The sequence below is a fragment of the Anabrus simplex genome, chromosome 3, assembly GCF_040414725.1.
Source record: "Anabrus simplex isolate iqAnaSimp1 chromosome 3, ASM4041472v1, whole genome shotgun sequence".
NCBI lineage: Eukaryota > Metazoa > Arthropoda > Insecta > Orthoptera > Tettigoniidae > Anabrus > Anabrus simplex.
Genome location: NC_090267.1, coordinates 349,697,612 through 349,721,298, shown reverse-complemented (window position 1 = coordinate 349,721,298; position 23,687 = coordinate 349,697,612).

Genomic DNA, 23,687 nt, shown 5'->3' with positions numbered 1-23,687 from the left:
TAGGGGTGTATTCAATATTGTGTGTTTCTATGGTGATTGGTAGTGTAGTGTGTTTTGTGTAGATGACGAGTGTAAAAGGCTGTGTTTAATGAGCTGTTTTGAAGTTTTCATTATTTCATTTCGTTGTATCTCGTACCATTAGGGGCCGATGACCTAGATGTTAGGCCCCTTTAAACAACAAACATCATCCTGCAAGTCCGTACCTTATTGTTACGCCATATAATGATGATTTTAGCCAGTTTTACGGCTGGATGCCCTTCCTGACGTGAATCTCATGTGGAGGGATGTATTTACTATTGCATGTTTCTCATGGTGGTTGTTACTGTGACGTGTTATGTGCAAATGAAGATGCGTGTACTAAGACAAATGTAAATACCTAGTCACCGAGTCAGAGGGATGAGCCAAACGCAGCTAAATCGTCGTCTCGGCCGGGAATCGAGCCCATGACCCTCGGAACCTATTATTCAATCAAGGAGTCGGGTTTCGTCGTGATTAATAATAATATACAGGCCTACAGATTGAGAAAATAATCCAGACTGTCTCCATGTGAAATCTGTATACTATAGCGCATAGACAGCTGCAGTGGCTTAAGTGCGCTTAAGTGCGGCCAGTATCCAGTATTCGAGAGATAGTGCTTTCGAACCCCACTGTCGGCAGCCCTGGAGGTGGTTTTCCGTGCTTTCAAATTTTCACACCAGGGAAATGCTGGGCTGTACCTTAAAAAGGTCACGGTCACTTACTTCTCATTCCTAGCACTTTCCTGTCCCGTCGTCGCCATAAGACCTATGTAAGTCGGTGCGACGTAAAGCAACTTGTAAGAAAGAGGTGACGTAGTCCTTGTAAGTCGGGAGTATAATCGAAACATACGTCATTTGCTTACGGTTACAAGAGATCATGGCGAACCTATAGTGTTGCCAATTTAAGGCCTCTACCTGTTAGTCATAGAAGACCCTTCCTAACTTTGTGTTGCCATACATAAAGACTTAAGAATTACAATTTTAAAATACTAGTAGTTCTTCTTCTGTCCGGCCCCGCGGTGTAGGCCGCAACGCGTCCACTGGTCACCCGGCGGCCGCGGGTTCGATTCCCGGCCAGCTTAGGGGGTTTTTAATTGTAAATGATTAATATCCCTGGCCTGGGGTCCTTTCCTCACATTCAACACTCTACACTTCTGCAATTCCACTTACACGCAGGTTCTTATCATGTGGTGAAAGTAATGGCAAAAGATCTACAGAGGTCAACGCCACGAATAAATATCATTTTTTAAAAGTTCTTCTTCTTCTCCCTCTTGGCCTTTTCCTCAATTTATTGAGGTCGGCTCTTGACGGGGATTTGGCCCAGTTTTATGGCCAGCACTATGTGTAGGGATGTATTCAATATTGCGTGTTTCTGTGGTGATTGATAGAGTAGTGCGTTTTGTGCAGATTACGAGCGTAAAAGGTTGTGTTTGAAATTAAAAATATTGCTAAAAGAAAGATTCAGTCTGTTTGTTAGTGAAGATCTGTAAAATAAAGCAGCAGTGGCAAGAACAGGCGGAAATAAACGAGAAGATAGTTTACAGAAAAGAATGAGACTTGTCTATCCCAACTTCCTAATGTTTGTATAGAACAGGCAGTGATGGTCATTAAACAGAAATATGTACAAGAAATATCAGTTGCTTTATAAGACATCCGAAATGAAACTTATTTTATTTGAGTCTGTAGGCTATTGAGTACGGAGAAGGAGTACAAGACAAAAAGACCGAGCGAGGTGGCCATGCGTTTAGGGTTGCATAGCTGTAAGCTTGCATTCGGGAGATGGTGGGTTCGAATTTCGTAGTTTCCCAATTGCACACCAGGCAAATGCTGAGGCTGAACCTTATGTAAGGCCACGGACGCTGCCTTCGCAGTCCTAGCCCTTTCCTGTCCCATCGTCCCCATAAGACCTATCTGTGTCGATGCGACGTAAATCAAATTGTAATAATAATAATAATAGTAATAATAATAACAATAATACCGAGCTCGATAGCTGCAGTCGCTTAATTGCGGCCAGTATCCAGTATTCGGGAGATCGTGGGTTCGAACCCCACTGTCGGCAGCCCTGAAGATGGTTTTCCGTGGTTTCCCATTTTCACACCAGGCAAATGCTGGGGCTGTACCGTAATTAAGGCCACGGCCGCTTCCTTCCCACTCCTAGCCCTTCCCTGTCCGATCGTCGCCATAAGACCTATCTGTGTCGGTGCGACGTAAAGCAAATAACAAACTAATAATAATAATAATAATAATAATAATAATAATAATAATAATAATAATGAGATGGAGAGGTTAGCAGCAAATATGGTGCCATGGAGAGCTACATCAAACCTGCTTGATGACTCGAAAACAGGTACTGAAGAAGTTCGTGGTTTAACTCTAGTCTTGGCTATTGAATACTTCAGCTTGCTACTTGTGAGCCCATGCCTTGTCCCATACAGGGAACTTTTATCAGGTCGCCACGTGGAGACTGGTATACAACGTGGACCAAGCCCTACTTGGAGGTATGGTAATTACATCTAATGCAAGAAGGAATAAGAAGAATGATGGACGCTGATGATGAATTCAAGGAACTGTTGGATTCACTGAGAGAGTGGGGAAACACTGATATGCGTCATATGGTGTAGATGGTCTGCGGTACATCAAAGGTTTCATTTACAAAGTGGTAGTGTGTCTTTTGTAGCTACACGAGTACTGTGGGTGGTTTTTAGCCCACGAGATGGAGTAGGCCAATGTAGTGACCTTTAACTCCCACATACGTTTCGTTAATGTGTTTGAAGGTCATGGGTGTACCTCACAATATTGACATGCAAATCAGCGTGAAAATGCAAATCTGTGTTAGGAGTATTAGTCCAAGTTTGGCATGGCTAATGGAATGCAGACATTATACTCTTTATATTATAGCTTATAAACACAAATAATTGACGAATATAGCGGATCTTCTTATTCTTCCTCTTCTTGGCCTTTTCTCATTTACTTCGGGTGACATTTCATATGGACTTTGCCCAGTTTTATGGCCGGATGTCTTTCCTTACGGCCAAACCTATGCGACCGAGCTCGATAGCTGCAGTCGCTTAAGTGCGGCCAGTATCCAGTATTCGGGAGATAGTAGGTTCGAACCCCACTGTCGGCAGCCCTGAAAATGGTTTTCCGTGGTTTCCCCATTTTCACACCAGGCAAATGCTGGGGCTGTACCTTAATTAAGGCCACGGCCGCTTCCTTCCCACTCCTAGCCCTTTCCTGTCGCATCGTCGCCGTAAGACCTATCTGTGTCGGTGCGACGTAAAGCAACTAGCAAAAAAAAAAAAAAAAAAAACCCTATGCGAATGCTTGTATTCACTATTGTGTATTGCGTGGTTGAAGTACTGTATGTTGCTTTGTGTGACGTCAGCGCTATTGAATCACGCGATGCCAACTTGAGGTGCAAACTTGCCGTGCCGCGCGGCTATTAGTGGAGCTTTGGATTCCGGCATGGTTGCACATGTCAGATGAGGTGTCATTTAATTCGTCTCGGTGAGTTATAAAGGTGTGTTTCAAAAACAAATCTCTGAGAACATTTTGGTGGGAAGAAATGTGAAAATTACTTTCCTTCGTAAAATGTCGCGATTTATGTTCAAAAATGGCTTCAGATGGATTTAAAACTCATTCGAGAGAATAGAGTGACTCTTCAGAATACCAAAAAGTTAAAACCGCGAATGCAGGGCTTCAAAAGGCTTATCAGGAGCGTCCCAAAGTAATGAAATGAAAATGGCGTGTGGCTTTTAGTGCCGGGATGTGTCCGAGGACTTCGGCTTGTCAGCTGCAGGTCTTTTTATTTGGCGACCTGCGCGTCGTGATGAGGATGAAATGATGATGAAGACGACACATAAACCCAGCCCCCGTGCCAGCAGAATTAACCAATGATGGTTGAAATTCCTGACCCTGCCGGGAATCGAACCCGGCACCCCTGTGCCCAAAGGCCAGCACGCTAACTATTTAGTCGTGGAGCCGGACGTCTCAAAGTTAAGGCAGCCGAGTGCCGTGAGGCGAGTTAAACACTGCAGGAGCTCCAGTCGAGCAGCTCTATTGCCCCAGTAGTAGAAAATAGTTTGGAACTCACGGATGTGTGTAGTGATCAACGTGGTGATAATGAAGAGGCTCCGGTACAAGTATCATGAATGTAAAATTTGTTAAAATATCAAATGCATTCCGAATAGATGCTTTATTTCAACAATGCCCATCACTCTGTATGTGATCATCCAAACTTGCTGCCATGACCCCTACACAACACAGGTTGAATTATTTTGTAGAGATTAAGCTCACTTGCTGTGACGTCCTTTACTAAAATCTCCACCATTCGGCTCCCTTTCGTCGTAGATTAGTATTTCATACACCTAAACCTTCCTCGATAAATTCTCTAGAAAATGGGAGAACCACATCAAAATCCATTCTGTGATTCTCGATATTAGACAGAACAACTTCGTGAATTATGTTTTATAATATAGAAGTGATATTCAGCGCACGATGACCGGCTGCAGGGTGAAAAGAATAGATATTCGTATTGGCCAAGTGAATATTTTAGTGTGGATGGACACAGTCTGGTCCCTTCTTTGATTCATCACACTTCGTTTCAAAAGTTGCGCTATGAATTCTATTGGCGATCACTGCATGTCAGATTTGTTGCCAGACGAAGCCGAAAGTGTATAGATTTCCTCCAGTATCACCACAGCTGGATTAAACACTGTGGAGCCCCCAAGCAATAGAAATATCGGGGCCTTGTCTCGCAAATTATCCCCTGGTACATTTTAAATTATACCAACCAACACTTTTAATCAAGGAATTTTGTAACCCCTAGAACGCGGGATACACACATAAGTGTCGCATATGTGGACTTGGCCGTGTTCTACGGCCGGATTCTGTTCCTGACGCAAATACCTTGTACAGGGATGCATTCACTGGGGCGTATTAATGTGATGGTTGGTAGTGTGGTGTGTTGTGCGTAAATGAAGAGGAAGATGTTGGGACAGATGCCCAGTCCCCGAGTCAGAGCAATTAACCAGACGTGATTAAAATCACCGACCCGAATGTACAGCCTCCGAATGAGTAGAAATAACCAGATGTCCAGATATGGCTAAAATCCCCAGCCCATCCAGGAATTGAACCCGGAACTCTGACCATGTAGTCACAGGACCAGTCCATATAATATCATATTATTATTATTATTATTATTATTATTATTATTATTATTATTATTATTATTATTATTATTATTATTATTATTATTATTATAAACATATTTACATGTGCCTATAAACATAAAATGAAGTTGCAGCCTTGGACGGACTGCCTGAAAATTCTGTTGGCTCGTAAGTTCAGATACACAGAGTTTGCCCACACAACTCTGCAATGTATTTGAAATGTATTTGAGGTCCTACCGACATTGTAATCACTAAAATAAATTTCTTTAAGTATACTTTGTCAGTGATAGAACACGAATGACAACAAAATATTTCGGTATATCCCTTCTATGATTTCCTTCAACAGAGTCAATGATTCAAGAACATGACTTAAGTTATTTTAGTGTATTTTCTTCTTCTTCTTAGGTGGTTTAACGCCCTACTATCACTTCGAAGGTGTTTGAGTACGCAAGGACGCGAAAGGGCTATGATTGGGAAGGTAGTGAACGTGGCCTTAAATTAAGCATTTGCCTCGTGTGAAAATGGGAAACCATGGAAAATCAACTTCAGTGCTGCGAACAGTGGGATTCGAACCCACCATTTTTTGAATACAAGCTTAAAACTACGTGACCCTAACCGCGTGAACAACTCGCTCGGTCTTTCCAGTGTTCTAAATTTGCATCAGTTGTTTGTTCTTTCTATTTTATGTTTCGGCATATATCAATATTATATTGTCCGACTCCTTGGCTGAATGGCCAGCGTACTGCCCTTCGGTTTAGTGTGTCCCGGGTTCGATTCTCGGCCGAGTCGGGGATTTTAATCTTAACTTCACCGGCCTATGTCCCTTGTTCCTTCCCACTCTATATATATCATCTATATCAACCTCAGAGAAGTTTATCTTCATTTTATTCGAAACTATGTCCACCACTTTCAATACTAATTCCACTTTTGATTCTGTTCTTTCCTCAGGTACACCCTACACAAACACATTTTTTCTTGCTGATTCGTTCCTCGCTAACCTCACTTCTCTCTTCATTGCTGTTAATTCCTCTTCCAGTACCACCACCTTCTTTTTCAGGCTCCCTACCTCATCTTCTGTCTCCGCTAACTTGTCATTTACCCCTCCAATTTCTTCTTTTATAAATTTTTTTAAGTCCTTCATCTCCTTCATTTGGGTTGCCTGGTGTTCCTACATCATTTCCTTTATTTCTTCTCCTTTGCTCGCTTCCGTCACCACTCTCTTGATCTCTTCAAGCTCCTCCCAACCGAACGGTCCTTGGTTTGGACCCGGGTTCTTTTCTATACCTCCTACCACCAGCAACGTCGCAATAACCGTCGCACACAACATAATCTCCAACAGTCCTTTATGACCACTAATTTCTCTTCCTCTCTCAGCTCCACCTTCCTTCCAACACCGCCTTGCACCACGCCATCTTCCAATTCTTACCTGTATTGCTGTAGCGTTATTCCCATATTGCGCACCTCAGCTCACTCACACGTCCGCACTTCCCGATGATGTCTCGCTCATGGCTGATGGATTTTAATCACTTCTGATTAATTATATTCTGTCTCGGGGACTGGGTGTGTGTGTGTGTGTGTGTGTGTGTGTCTGTCCCAACACTCTCCTCTTCATGTTCAGACAACACACCACACTACCAACCAGCACAGAAACTGCAGTAGTGATTACATCCCTTCATATAGGGTTGGCGTCAGGAAGGGCATCTTGCCGTAAAACAGGACCAAATCCACATGTGTGAAGCAGTTCGCACCCGGAACCCCACATATGTGGGAAAAGCGGAAGATTAAGATGTTCAATTTTTTATACTTGACGCATTTTTATTTCACTATTTGTTCCATGAAAATACAGTTTTAATTTCACATTAATATTATCGAAGTTCATTAGCTATTTATCAGAATTCGGGCTGAGTGGCTCATATGGTTGAGGCCCTGGCCTTCTGACCTCAACTTGGCAGGTTCGATCCTGGCTGAGTCTGGTGGTATTTGAAGGTGCTCAGATACGTCAGTCTCGTATCAATAGATTTACTGACACGTAAAATAACTCGTGCAGGACTAAAATTCCGCCACCTCAGCGTCTCCGAAAACCATAAAAAGTAGTTAGTGGGCCGTAAAGCCATTATTATTATTATTATTATTATTATTATTATTATTATTATTATTATTACCGAGCTCGATAGCTGCAGTCGCTTAAGTGCGGCCAGTATCCAGTATTCGGGAGATAGTAGGTTCGAACCCCACTGTCGGCAGCCCTGAAAATTGTTTTCCGTGGTTTCCCATTTTCACTCCAGGCAAATGCTGGGGCTGTACCTTAATTAAGGCCAGGGCCACTTCCTTCCAACTCCTAGCCCTTCCTTGTCCCATCGTCGCCATAAGACCTATCTGTGTCGGTGCGAAGTAAAGCAACTAGCACACACAATATTATTATTCACCGTAATTAACTCAAATTTTACGTTTTTCATCAAAAGGCTATAAAGCACTAAATTGCTAATGTACAAACACTATAAAATGCTAAATGTACTAATCAAAATGCTAAGTTTCTCATTTCTGAACGGTAAAAATCACCACGCTTAATAATAATTGTGTAACTGCCCTCAGTTGGTACTTAGCCTACTGCTGGTTTCAGTGCAATAAACTTTTAGTCTCAGGGTCACTCTGTACCGTACACATGAGACTCCACATGCAGAGGCCGCCAGCTCGGTACAGGAGATTGCAGCCTTCGAATTACTTGGGTACTCCACCTGCTCGCAGCTGACGAGTTCATAATTCATCTTTGTCATGGTCTGTATCCTCAAGGTAGGTCTACAGTACTCGAGAAAGGTATAACAAGGTCATCATGTAGCACGAGAAGTTCGGATGAAACTCGTCTCAAGTGAATTATGAGTTCTCACATCATTGTGAACTGTCTTTGGTCTATAAGAAGTATCAGTTACTGCTGCTACTCGCATATATCTCACTCAAAGCGTTATCCAAAAAACAAAACAAGAATTAGTTTAGTTTAGTTTAGTTTATCGAATTGTTAACTTCCTTCACTTTCAAACATTAATTTTATTAGAGTACAGGATCGGCTCCCTATATCAAAATTGCAAGTTCTAGTCCGATTGAGGCAATCAGGTTTTTAAAAGATAAAAAATAAATTCCATTCGGCACTATATCATGCCGTACGATGGCGTCTTTTAAAAGATATCTGGTATTAAAACTTGGCAATATGACAACCAATAGAGTTTTGGTTTCCTTGCTATTTAACAGAGTAAAACAGAACATCAAAATTCACATGCATACAGGCAAGGCGTTAAACGAAATACTTCAGCTTTAGCAGAGATCATACAACTATCTGAGACCATATTATTATTATTATTATTATTATTATTACAGTAGATTGCGGTCGTACCGTATGTAAAGGTGCTCAAATACGCCAGTCTCGTGTGGGTAGATTTATTGACACGGAAAAGATTTTGCTGTGGGGCAAAATTCTGGCACCTCGGCTCCTCTGAAAATCGTAAAGGTAGCCAGTGAGACTCCAAATCAATAACATTATTATTTTAATCCTGCTTTGATGGTTGGAACAAAATAATCTTAGCTTCTTCTTACCAAATTAGAAGCTATCATGTACCAGAGCTAAGACACCTAGAAAGCTAAGTAACACGACTGCCATTTGACGCTTGAATAACTGAGCAGCAGGCATACAGGTGATTGTGGATTGGAATTCCACTGTTGGCAGTCCTGAAGATGATTCTGCGTTGTTTATTTCTACACCACCGGGCGAGTTGGCCGTGCGCGTAGAGGCGCGCGGCTGTGAGCTTGCATCCGGGAGATAGTAGGTTCGAATCCCACTATCGGCAGCCCTGAAAATGGTTTTCCGTGGTTTCCCATTTTCACACCAGGCAAATGCTGGGGCTGTACCTTAATTAAGGCCACGGCCGCTTCCTTCCAACTCCTAGGCCTTTCCTATCCCATCGTCGCCATAAGACCTATCTGTGTCGGTGCGACGTAAAGCCCCTAGCAAAAAAAAAAAAATTCTACACCAGACAAATGCCGGGGCTGTACCATAATGACTAGGGCTACTCTCCCAGTATTAGTCCTTTCCTATCTCAGCATTGCTGATAATGTATCCAGGGTAATGTGAAGATAGAAACAGATATTAAATACTAATCACCAGGTGAGTTAGTCGTACGATTCGGGTGTGGTCACGTAGCTGTGAGCTTGCATTCTGGAGATGGTGGTTTGGAATCCCATAGTCGACAGCCGATAAAATGATTTTCTGTGGCTGCTCCATAATTAAGATCACGGCTGCTACTTTTCCAATCTTAACTGTTTCCCATCGTTGCGTCGCCGAAAACTTTCGATTTGTCAGTGTGACTTTAAACCACTGGCAAACTACTATTACTACTACTGTTACCGACAAGGGTAAGAGAGTGGGGGGATGGGAAGTGGCAGAGCCGAAGGTCCTGGACAAATAATGACCACAAGAGAAATTTTCAATTTTGAATGTATTTCCTAAAGAGCTTTCACTTTCTTTTTTGTTTGGTTCTCAAATTAGTAACAAATAACAGGGATAATTATCTAAAGAAATAACAGCGGCTCACTGAGTTTTGAAGTTAACTGGGAAGGATAAGCTCCCTTCTGTGCCAAGTAATACCTAGACCAATGAGTCTTCACAAATTGATTCTCTTACTTTCAAAGAAGTTGAAGTCTTTACAAAAGCAGGAAGATCGAGCTCCCAAACTTCAAGTCAATGATAGACGCTCGCTACCCTTATTTCACAGGGAAAAAAAAAAGAAAAAAAAAAGCTTGGATCAGAAGGGTCTAGAACAAACAGAAGCAGAAACTCATACTACATGGCCTAGAGGAAATTAAATATATATTCAATGAGAAAATAGGCCAGAAAGAAAAAATAAGGACGCTGAGCCAACCCAAGCAATCCCAAGGCATGATCGCAATAAAACCTAATGGGGCACAAGGCACGGCGACACAGTGGTTAATGCATTCTACTGTACGTTGTGACTAAACAAAGGAAAATTAACAACCGAAAGTACTAGGAAGCAAGAAAACTTTTTCGGAAGAAATAAAAAAAAGTAAACAAGGGGAAAAGAGGGTCTACACTCATGCTTCCTTATGCCATTACGCCCATTGGGTGGTTACAGCCATGGCTAGAACACTTAGAAAACCTACATTTTACGAAATTAAGTTACAAAACCGTACATTAACACTTAGTAAGGACAGCATAACCCTAACCGTTACATGTCAGAGGGTAATAATAATAATACTAATAATAATAATAATAATAATAATAATAATAATAATAATGTTATTTGATTAAAACATTTTCAGCATTAGTTATCTTGGAAAGTGCCACCGTAATGCCAGCGTTTTGACTTGCGAAAGTTTCCTTACCGTCCCATTCTTCCTATTGAGACGTTCTGGAAATTTTAACCAAGTGTTTGAGGCTAGATGGGAGGGAACCAGAAGAAAGAGACGTCCACGAATGGGGTGAAGACAGACGGTCAGTGAAATTGAGAAGTGCCGTGGAAAAGTCCGGAACAAATTAACTGATACGGAATGGAACTGAATATTGGAAATGGTTTGGAAGGTCCGACGGGGAGAGACAGAAGGGAACGTTAAAGAAAATATTGGTAGGCTGTGTTATTCACATGGCTGGGAGCTTTTGCGCGTGATAACGTCGAACAGCTGCTAACTTCCTGGTGAGTAGAAAATGCTGCATGCTCCACTAAAGTATCCGCAACATCCACATCCATAGTCTATTCGGGTCGATCGACCGCAACATAGGTCCTGTAGTTGTTTGCAGGGCATTCGCGCTCGCTGTTGATGTTCCTTGCACCTCCTTTGCTCCTCAGAAGTCAGCATCTGTGAGTGGCAACTTTTTGGATTGGTCTTGAGATCTGATCATGTCATTAGACATATATTCGTCGGATATGGGAGCAGTATAACGCCTGTATCTGGCTGGCTAGCTGGTCTCCGCATGCTCGTCTTTTTGGCCCGCTCAGCCCCATTCGTAGTGGCCTTTACCTCGGTTTCTCGATCCGCTCTATCGTTTCGAACACGTTTCTTCAATGTCGACTTGGGTAATTCGATGTTACGCTGAATTTTCACTAAAATTTGTTTACACGCTCAACACACTCATAAAACTTCTATTTAAATATCGACCGGGCGAGTTGGCCGTGCGGTTAGGACCGCGCAGCTGAGAGCTCGCATCCGGGAGATAGTGGGTTCGAACCCCACTGTTGGCAGCCCTGAAGATAATTTTCTGTGGTTTCCCATTTTCACACCAGGCAAATGCTCGAGCTGTACCTTAATTAAGGCCACGGACGCTTCCTTACTATTACCACTCCTTTCCTGTCTCATCGTCGCCATAAGACCTATCTGTGTCGGTGCGACGTAAAGCAACTAGCAAATATATATATATCGCTGTTCATCCGGGAAAATTTGTTTATTTAGCAAACGAATGTCGTTTATTGCATCTAAATCAGTTAACGTCTATAATTATAACTTTTCCATCTGGCACATCTAGTCTCGTAGTGGGCGATATTTCCCATGCATTGATACCTAATTGAATGAAATCTTTCAGTAGCTGTCTACTATACGAAGGCTTCAAAATCTTACCGCATTCCGTTATGACAACTTTTCTAGCATGCACTTCTACCATCCGACCGAATTAAAAAGCGTTATTACATTAAAAGGTATCCAATGAATGAATGAATGAATGAAATTTATTCACTCAAGTGGTTTTTAGTGGCGGTTAAGAAGGCAAGGTCAGCAATCCAGCGCATGTGTTCTTGAAGCACCGCAGCTGCAGCGACAGAGAGTAGTGGAGCTTGCTCAGCCCTCGACAGACAGTCAGGGCTCCCTAACTCTCAGACGCTGAGTGGGAATGGCTTGACCTATGTGAATGACGAATGAGAATTTTTGGCCGATTAATCTGAAGTCGATTCCCAGCTCTACAACACATTTACGGCATGTGTGAGGACTGGAATAGAGTTGACGCAGTCTTATGTAACGCAAATAAGTAGACAACTGGAATAAAATCCCCCTGTCGATAAATTTGTAGTTGTAAGTTTTATAGCAAGTGACATGGTTGCAAAATAGACTCGTGCTCAGCTCGTTATTATAATAAACGAAGGAATGAAGGAAGGAAGGAAGGAAGGAAGGAAGGAAGGAAGGAAGGAAGGAAGGAAGTGTATGCTGTACGAGAAATGTTAGTCTTTGGAAATGTAGTTGTGAGTCGAATTTCATAAGGTAAACATATTTCGATCACATCTTCTGAAATACGATCTGATACAACCGATCATAGAAGAAAGCCAGGTAGAAGGGAAATGTGGACGTGGGAGAATAAGATGATTATCATCGGTGCGGAAACGACTATCCGAACTTCATAGTAAGATGATTTAAGCAAAGAAATAAAACATGTAACATACAGCCCAATGAAGGTTTGCCAAGACGACTGCTGTCCGATCAGATTGTCTGCAGATATGGGAGTGAAAAGTGAATTAAAAGTAGGCTATATATGATATGAAATTATAATTTATTTTAAGACGTTCGGGCTGCATAACTTACTAAAAACTAGCCTCACTTCCAGTGCGACTTGAACCGGCACCGACAGGTGGACAATGCGTAACAAGAGACTGAAGGAAAAGTTTCGAAGCGAGCTGCTGTATCGATTTATACAGAAATCAACTTTGAAATGTCCGAATAATTTCTAAGAGGTCGGAATCTATCTAACAATGTTCGAGCCAACAACTGAGTTAGGTATAGGATCAAAAAATTAATGCCGAGGTACTGAAGTGCGCCGGCGAACGAAGACTGTCATTTTACACGCCTGGGATTTCTATGACAGCTGATGGAGAATATTAACCTAAAATTGGATATGTTGTATTTATTTAAAACCTTTCTCTTCTTCAGAAGGGAAACTTTCGAAAATGCAGCCCGTGGTACAAACCTGTTGCGTTTGGAAGAACTGTTATAAACATTCTAAAAATACTTGTGGCCTATGCCAACATGTTTATGAAATATGATTGTAGACAATGTGCAGTAAATAATAATAATAATAATAATAATAATAATAATAATAATAATAATAATGTATTCTACCTAAATTCGCGGTATTTGGACCCAGTTGAGAAATGTTTCAAGGCACTCGTCGTTTTATAACAATTTTTGTCATTTCACGTGCAATACAGCGATACGACAGTAGTGGTCATATCAGAATGCACATGTACAGTGAGCAAATCTCAATACCCTAATTTCATCACATCCGGAATTGTACGGGTATGTGTGAAAGTGACTGCTTGCGATTTAAGACTCTCTGATTCATCATCCTTATCCCCAACGCTCCAATTACGTTCAATGAAAGTATCAATGCCAAGACAAACAAGTGATTTGTATTTGTCAAGAACATGAACATTACGGATTTTTCTTTTATTTTGTTGAAAATTTCCTTTCCTCATCTGGAGCAGAGTTTGATGTACCAAACTATTTTACCACCTGAGCAATAACGACTTTAACATTCATTCCTGGGTCGGACAGAAGAAAATAAGCATGACTATTGTGTGCTGATAATTGTACGATTCAGTATAGCGGCATTTGCTTACCTTCAGAACCGCACAAGAAACTGTATAACTCACTGAATGCTCAAATGGTGATCCATTTTTAATGCAGAGCTCACTTCCCCTTTTCCATGACTACGCACGTCTTCAGTTATTCTGCCTCCACTCCCTTCACCTCGGTGCCGTCTTTCCTTCTATTGTAACGGTTGGCAGCTAAGATTCTCTGCAAGAGGTACGTATGCTATACGCAAATATTTGTGATTAGTGTTGATTTAAACTGTTAGCAGCATTTCCAGAAGATCTCTTCGGGAGTTCTGAATCAAAGAAGTACCGAACTAACGAACACTAGCAGGCCCTGTATGGTGACCGATACAGTCTCGAGATTGGCAAGGCAGTAAGTTTGTTTAGACGAGCGTGAAATACAGAGTGCCTTGCCCGTCACGGATAATGATAATCGTTCGGCAGGCCTGCGAGAACTGCGCCCACTTCCCTTGACCAGCATCAATTAGAACATTGTCATAAAGGCAAGGAAAACCAGTATGGTAATCAATGACAAGCAAAATATTCTAGAATCCATTGGTTTCATCATATCAGAGTTTATTCAACGTATATTTTAAGTTTTCTGATCACCCACTCGGGTAGCTCCACGCATTAGAAACTAGTATGGAGAGTTGAAATACAACGGCCGATCTTCGTTAAAATGGTGTTTCAAGTTGTTCCATTCTATATGCTTAAAATACACCCACAGTGTATCACATCTGCAATACATATACTATTACAAATTAATGCATCTCTGCAGAAAATTTCGCGAACCATTTGCTACTAGATGTTTCCTCATCATTTATAATCTCGAAGGCTGGTTAAATCCTCAATAGCTTCAACATATCCTAGGCGTCGCCAAAGAGGCGTATTGGGGGAAATGAGGAGTGAGTTAGTTTCAAGTTACATTCCTTAGCGAACCAGAAGGTAGTGACGGGACTATCGAATGAAAACTACCGAATTATTTGATAGTGGTGAACTACCGTTACAACCGATTGTTTCCGTTTGCATTCGGTTTTTCATTCGGATCGCAAATTCCAATTGTTCCCACTAGTTAGCGCTGAAATGGGCCTCCTCTTTCGTTATGGAATGAAGTCAGAGTCATTTATTATAAATGAATAGATATCTGACTCAAAGTTGTATAACGATAAATGCGATTTTATTACTGTGCGCTTTATGAATAATAATGTTATAGTTTTATAAATACTTTCCATATGCTAACCCTGAACCTCTAATGACTGAACATTAACTTTAAATTAATGTAATTATTTTAAGTTGATATATGCAATATAACTTGGTCTTAGGAAAATATGTTGTTTTTTTCATTTAGTTTAGTTTTCAGTATTCACATTACTTAAATATGTGGTTTCATTACAATAAGGTGTAAACCTAACCTTCGTCTGAAATTACGTAATATTTGTTATTTTATGAACGGACGACCTTATATTCATTAACTTGTGGTTAGGAACACAAAAATCCATTTTATTTACTTTAATTACTTTAATCGGGACATTTTATCTTATTTTATAGACCAACGCACTTCAGTTTCCAATCACTTCACTCGAGCATCGTGTAACGTTTGTTACTAGTCTCAATATTTCCGCTTATATCACTACCAACAAAAGAAACACGCTATAAAAATCGGTAGTATAACACAACAATCCACATTTCGGTAGTTACTAGCAAATGACTTTTAGTTACTAGTACCACCGAAATATAAAACGTATATTACTTATTTACAACTGATTTTAAATCGAATGAAAAGTATCGAATGTTTTCATTTGATAGTCACGCTTCACAATCGGTAGTCTACCGATAGTTTAAAACGTTCGATATTCCCATCACTACCAGAAGGTTCTGTCAATGCAATACTCGCGAGCTTCACCTCCACAGGAACTGGTTGCGTAAGGATTGGCGTTACCCGGATAACTGCCTGGCTTCATGGCTAAATGGTTAGCATGGTGGCCTTGGGTGAGGATTTCTGAGATGAAAACCTCAACCCGGGATCGATCGGTATTCAAACTCAGATTTCTGGGTGGGAAACGAGCAGTTAGGTCATTGAGTTAATCACGCCCACTTAATTTATTTAAACATTAAATGTAAGAACTACTCGATTTCTTTTAAAAATTTTTAGTTAATTTTTATTTCCAAGAAATCTAAAATTTAAAAAAAAGATTCGTTTCGGATGATCAGTTGGGTTATATAGATGTCTGTACAAGAACCCCTTAATTCTCCCTCCTGTCGCGATTCATTGAAGTCATTTAGAGATGAAAAACCAAACAACAAACTAATTTGTGTCATTATCTTCTCTCTTACGTTATATTTGTTACTAATTCATGAGTTATAGCACGGAGCAAGTTGGCCGTGCGGTTAAGGTCGCGCAGCTGTGAGATTGCATTCGGGAGATAGTGGGTTCGAACCACACTGTTGGTAGCCGTGAAGATGGTTTTCCGTAGTTTCCCCATCTTCACACCAGGCAAATGCTTGGGCTGTATCTTAATTTAGTGCACGGCCGGTTCCTTCCCACTCCTATCCCATCTTCGCCAAAATAACTATCTGTGTTTGGTGCGACGTAAAGCAAGTTTTGAGTTATAAGCTAGAATAGCACGCATCTGTATAATAATTTCGTATCTGAAAACCGTCATTATCACTGTTTAATGTTTTGGAGTTTAAGGGTTTATTGCGGAGAAGTTATCAATTGTTAATTCTTTGGTCATTCTCCCACTGTAACTTACTCGTGTGTCTAATTATTTTTGCACGCACGTTTATTCCAGTAGTTTAATGTTTCATTTCTCGAACATACGATGTACAAATTATACACGAACAGAACATGAAAGCAGTCTTGACCACTGTTGTAACTTGAGTAACTTGATCACATAAGGAAGATATATGCATTCATTTAACAATTACTATAACTGAAATGAACGTAAGTTCAGGAGGTAACAAGTGTAAAAAGGAGAGCATACAGCACATGAAATGAAGCAGAACACTGGGTGCATGTGTTTATACAGTGCTCTGCGTCCCAGTAGGGCCATGAAAATGTTTATTCTCCTTGAGGGATGGGAAATAAAACATAAAAAAAGATCGCTTCCTTCAGAAGTTAGGATTTTACGGCGTCGTGCTCCCGCCTTAACGTCAAAACATTTAGTCAACTTTAGAGACTCCACTGACAAGCGAACGACCTTCCCCGAGCCTGTGAACTTAAGCTGTTAATGCCGTAACGACCTAGAACAAAAAAATAATCCTAATGAGCCTTAGCATCAACAAGGAGATACCGGAAGATATCATCTGACAGCAGCACCGGCAGCTCTTTCATAACTCATCATTAAAAGCCTCACCTTCTCTGTGGTTTAGTCGGAACGAACGGTTTTGCGCCGTCATCAACTAATGTTTCTGCACACACTGGTTTGTTTTCATTGAATGCTTGATGTATAATTTTAGCTGGCTTTTCATGTAAATGGTATATTAAATTCTGATATATTTGTTTCCACATAAAACTGTACGTTTTGTAGGTACACAAGTTATCCGTAACGTGAAAAAACAAGATTTCTTAAGGTTTGTGTAAGACTGAATGGTTGAAATGCTTTGTATGAAAGGTATGAACAATATATTGCGTTCAGACTTTTTTGGTTACTGAGTAGTGGGACTCAGCAACGCTCCAACATCTACCTTCATTGTGAAAAATATTCTTTATTACATGATTCATTTTTTAAGTTGAGATGTAATTTTTATTATCTCCCATTCTTTCTCTTTCGTTATAATCATGCAGCGTATGTTTGAAGATACGTTTGTTGTAGTATTTTATTTTCGTATGGTTATGAAATTAGGCCTACGATCGAGTAGGTGGGAAGGATGAACTACAGTATTATAGAGCTTCTGAAATAAATGAAATTAAACCCGCGATGATGAAATATAATAGGAAAGCAGGGATGAAATGGCTTCATGAAGTGGTATGATTAGTATGGAATATGAGTTAGGTACCTTCTGATTGAACAAAAGTAGTAATTACACCTGTCTACAAGCAAGAGAACAGGAAAATTGCGAAGACTATGGAGGTATTTCTCGATTAACATACTAGGCAAGGTTTTCGTAGGCATTTTAGAAAAGAGGGTGTGACCATTGGTGGGGAGTTAATTGAATGAAAATCAGTCAGATTTCAGACCATGGACGGACCAGAGTTTTACTGTGCATCAGGCAACTAAAGATGCTACAAGGGAAATAGACAATTACGGTTATGTTTCATAGGTATAGAGGAGGCTTGTTGGCCATAATGAGAGATTATGGGACCAAGGGTAGGGTATTACAGGCAATTAAAAGCTTCACAATCGCCCCGCAGTGAGAATTGGTAGTAGAATGAGTTCTTGGTTCAAAGTAGTTACGTGAGACAGTCAAGGCTGTAATGTTTCACCCTTATTGCTAATGGCTTTACCGAGCGAGGTAGCCATGCAGTTAGGGTCGCGCAGCTGTGAGCTTGTACTGGAAGATATTTTTTTTGCTAGTTGTTTTACGTCGCACCGACACAGATAGGTCTTACGGCGACGCTGGGACAGGAAAGGGCTAGGAGTGGGAAGGAAGCGGCCGTGGCCTTAATTAAGGTACAGCCTCAGCATTTGCCTGGTGTGAAAATGGGAAACCACGGAAAATTATTTTCAGGGCTGCCGACAGTGGGGTTCGAACCTACTATCTCCCGAATACTGGATACTGACCGCACTTAAGCGACTGCAGCTATCGAGCTCGGTGTACTGGGAGATTGTGGGTTCGAACTTCACTGTCAGCAGCCTTGAAGATGGTTTTCTGTGGTTTCCTATTTTCACTCCAGTGCTGTACCTTAATTGGGGCCACGACCGTTTCCTTTCCACTTCCATTCCATTCCTTTCCTATCCCATCGTCGCCATAAGACCCATCTGTGTTGGTACTCCGTAAATCAAATCAAAAGAAAGCTAGTAGTTTTAATATCTCAACATATCAAAGGTTTCCTGTGCCCCAAGGATTGGAAATGGCTAGAATCGATCGGAAAGGAAGCGGCTGTGCCCCAGCCATGTAATAAGCAGCATGGCCTATGCCAACGACTTAGCCCTAATGGTAGACTATACTGAAGATCTGCAATCTAATCTCTTGGAGCTTGGAAGTAGGTGCAGAGAGTATGGTATAAAAATTAGCAATTTCAAGACTAAATAATAATAATGCTACTTATTTTACGTCCCATTAACTACTTTAACGGTTTTCGGAGACGCCGAGGTGCCGGAATTTTGTCCCGCAGGAGATCTTTTTACGTGCCAGTAAATCTACCGACACGAGGCTGACATATTTCAGCACCTTCAAATATCACCGGAGTGAGCCAGGATCGAACCTGCCAAGTTGGGGTCAGAAGGCCAGCGCCTCAACCGTCTGAGCCACTCAGCCCGGCAATTTCAAGACTAAAACGATAATGTCAGCTGAGATGAAACCTAACAGGATTGAATGTTAGCTAAAAGTACAAAACTGAAACAGGTGGATTATTTCAATTATTCATAATGCGTATTCTTTCAGGTTGGTAGTACAGTACATCAACGGAAATCGGATCAAGGTGTAAGAAGGCTAATGAAGTGAGCTCCTAGTAGTGATCAGCGGTATTCTTTTAAAAGAAAGATAGTTTGTCAGACTCATCGGTATATTTTCAGAGTAACTTCGTTGTACGGGAGTGAAAGCTGGGTGAATTCGTTATATTTTATTCATAAGTTGAAAATAACAGTCATTAAAGTAGCAAGAATGATTTCTGATACAAGCAGATAGAAATAATGCCAGTTGCTTTACGTCGCACCGACACAGATAGGTCTTATGACGACGATGGGACAGGAAGGAGCTAGGAGTGGGAAGGAAGCGTCCGTGGCCTTAATTGGGTACAGCCCCAGCATTTGCCTGGTGTGAAAATGGGAAACCACGGAAAACCATCTTCAGGGCTGCCGACAGTGGGATTCGAACCCACTATCTCCCGAATACTGGATATTGGGATAGAAATAATGGCAGGAAGGTTCTCGGAATGAGGAGAAAAAGGGTCGAGGGATAAAACTGTGCATATAAACCTATTTCGGTGGTGGTGTCACGTTAGACGGATGGAGGAGGGTAGGTTACCTAGGAGAAATATTGAATCGGCAATGGCGGGTAAGAGAAGTAGAGGGAGACCAAGGCGGCAACGATTAGGCTAATTTTTTTAATAATTTAATAGGGGGTGTTGAACTGAATGGGACCATGGAGCTGGTTGAAAATAAAGGAATGTGAGGGGACATATATATATGCTGAGGTTTTCAGACTGAACGCAAAACCCTCTATGGGCGGAGGCAGTAGTGACTGAAGTTGCCTCTACTTAGGAGTACGGGTTGGCCACCACGGGCTTTAGCTGAGTCTATTATTTCTTCTAACTTGTGACCGACTCCTCATTTCATCTTGCCTAACTGGCGTCTCTTAGTCAAAACTTGATCTCTTCGCACCCTGACGGTATTATTTATATGTAGGTTTGGGTGATCCAGGTTGTCCTTAATTTTCACTTGCCCAGTTACCGAGCTCGATAGCTGCAGTCGCTTAAGTGTGGCCAGTATCCAGTATTCGGGAGATAGTAGGTTCGAACCCCACAGTCGGCAGCCCTGAAAATGGTTTTCCGTGGTTTCCCATTTTCACACCAGGCAAATGCTGGGGCTGTACCTTAATTAAGGCCACGACCGCTTTCTTCCAACTCCTAGCCCTTTCCTGTCCCATCGTCGCCGTAAGACCTATCTGTGTCGGTGCGACGTAAAACAACTAGCAAAAAAAAAAAAAAAACTTGCCCAGTTGTAATTCCCATTAAAACAATAATCGCCATGAAGATGTAGGCCTTATGCATGTCTATATTTGTATGATATGTTTTAATATTTTGTTAGTACATAAACATTTCAAAACAAATATTTGTACATGTAATCGGCCAAAGAGTCCCTTTGTTGGACTGGTGGCCCACTCCCCACTCTAAGGGGGAGAATGAAACAACTATTTGAATGTTATTATATACTGTTTGTGTTAATTTAATTTCGTTTCTATATGCTACTGTTGTAATCGGACATTGCTTCCGGGATAAATCCCAACTTCGGAATTAATTTGTTAATAATAGTTGAAAATGGGAGAACTTTATACTTTTCATATCGTATGCACTATGAAGGACTACATAAAATTAAAAACATAAGTTGCTCGCTACCGTGATGTAATAGTGTGAGTTTAAATTTTGTTTGATGTACAGTAGTTTCGGGCCACGCGTGTTCCATGAAGAGTGAGGGGTCATCGTTGATTCCCGGAAGTGTGATTGTAGAGCCCAAGTGCAGATAATTGTTCACATCATCCAAGAGTGCCCAAATCGGTGGTTTGAAGGGAATTGGAATGATCTAGTCAGGGCTTTTTCTCTTGACGTGTCCTTGCTGAATGTGCTATGTTCGATTGTAATATTTTGTTTATGTACATACTTTTATATATTGTATTGTACATTTGTAAATTAAATTAATAATAATAATAATTTTTAGGCTATTATTTTATTTATGTACACGTGGCCACCGGAGAGGCTAGATACAAGTCTTTTGAGTTGACTTCCTATAGGCGACATGCGCGTCTATGAGGCTGGGGCCGTGTCTTACATACATTTTAATGCTGAAGGCGGCACCAACACCCAGCCCCCGAGCCAGAAGAATTAACCAATGAAAGTTAAAATCCCCCGACTGTACCGGGAATAGAAACCGGGTTCCCCTTGGACTAAGACCAGCATGATAAGCATTTAGACATGGAGCAGGGCATAATAATAATAATAATAATAATAATAATAATAATAATAATAATAATAATAATAATAATAATGTAATTAGGCATAATGCAATTTCCAAAGACTTTCATGGTTATTGGCCCCTGTGATGATTGCTTCTTTTGGTTAATGTTTAGCCGGCCTCGTGGTGTAGGGTTAGCGTGCTTGCCTCTTACCCGGAGTCCCCGGGTTCGATTCCCGCCAGGTCAGGGATTTTTACATGGATCTGAGGACTGGTTCGAGGTTTACTCCGCCTACGTGATTAGACTTGAGGACCTATCTGACGGTGAGATAGCGGCCCCGGTCTAGAAAACCAAGAATAACGGCCGGGAGGATTCGTCGTGCTGACCACACGACACCTCATAATCTGCAGGCCATCGGGCTGAGCAGCGGTCGCTTGGTAGGCCAAGGCCCTTCAAGGGCTGTAGTGCCATGGGGTTTGGTTTGGTTAATGGTTTATCTTGCGCTAACACAGTGTTTTGGGTCACGGAAACCATATTCAGGGTTATCGACAGTGGCAGTCGAATCCACCATCTCCCGATTGCAAGCTCACTGTTACACGGCCCGAACTGTGTAGCCAACTTGCTCGGTGTATTTCATTTGTTCTGTTATGAGTTGGGAATTCAGTTATTTAATTCTCTGATTTTGATCAGAGTCGAATTTTGACGTTTTAACACAAGGGTATGCCGATATACTATGCAGACCTTAACAGAAGACCACGTTTCATAGACTATCCCGTAACCAGGTGAGGCTAAGTGAGAGATGCTGATATGTTCCGTTATTCGTCACGTAACAGGAGCTTCCGTCCTACTGTCACTACCCATTCAGTCTCTCAGTTCTGGTTATGTAAAGCGGTGAAGTTTGGACAGACAGACTGGCCAGTCCTGTGTTTCCCACAGTCTGGGAGTGCGTGCTTCTTGTGCGGTCCACAACACTCCGTCAGTCGCTTGACGTATGCAAATACAAACATACTATTGTCCATAGATAGGTCGAAATTACATATTCATCTATAAATAACATTTCTATCAATATAATGAGATGTGTTTTCAGGCTTCGTAAGTGATCTAATAGGAAAACATGGAAGAAACAGAAAGTTTACAAACATACGTAGTTTCTTCTGTAATCATAGTCATTAAAGTTTATACTGAACGACCTATCAGACTGGAGAACTAAAGATCGGCTAGACCTACAAAATTTAAGGCCCATTTTGCAAGTTCATATCTAAGAAACTATTTGTTCCAAGACTAACAAACTTTGCTCACTTTTAACTTCAACTAGGACAAAATACATGCTTAATATCAACTCTATTAGTTCATCAACAGGGATAAAGTACAACAAACCACATTTAAAAATTCACATTTCTCCCGCAAATTTAGGTGCAACTTTCACAGAAGATATGAGTAATAATTAATTTTATGCAAGTTAAGAACCCTAGTACTAACACAGCGGCTGAAAATACCTAATAAATTCACACTTCACATGAATGTCCAGGAAAACGTATTGCTGTTATTACAATGGGGTCGCCACTCCCAAGGTGATTTATTAATGAGTGATAAATGCTATGAAATGATAATGGAGAGTGTTGCTGGAATGAAATATGACAGGGAAAACCGAAGTACCCGGATAAAAACCTGTCCCGCCTACGCTTTGTCCAGCACAAATCTCACATGGAGTCACCGGGATTTGAAGCACGGTATCCAGCGGTGAGAGGCCGACGCGCTGCCTTCTGAGCCACGGAGGCTCTCTTTTAAGTACTGTTCGTTTAATTACGGAACTATGTTATTAGCTATTTCAACACGCTATATGAATCAGTCGTAGAATGTCATCTTCTGATTCCAAGCTCGCAAGTTCAAACTCTATAGAGGAAACTGAACGTCTTAAAGAGCTGGACAAAGTTTACTCAACGCTCCATTCTATACATCTAGTGACATATTCGATATCTACCAGATAAATTAAAACTCATCCCACTAGAGTTCCATATCATATGCCATCTGGTAAAGTAAAAGAGTGTCGAAATTGACACCCAGGCAACCTAAATGACGTCAAATCAAAATGCCTGCACATGGCAACTGATGCCATGCGATTTTTCTTCTTCTTCTTCTTCTTCTTCTTG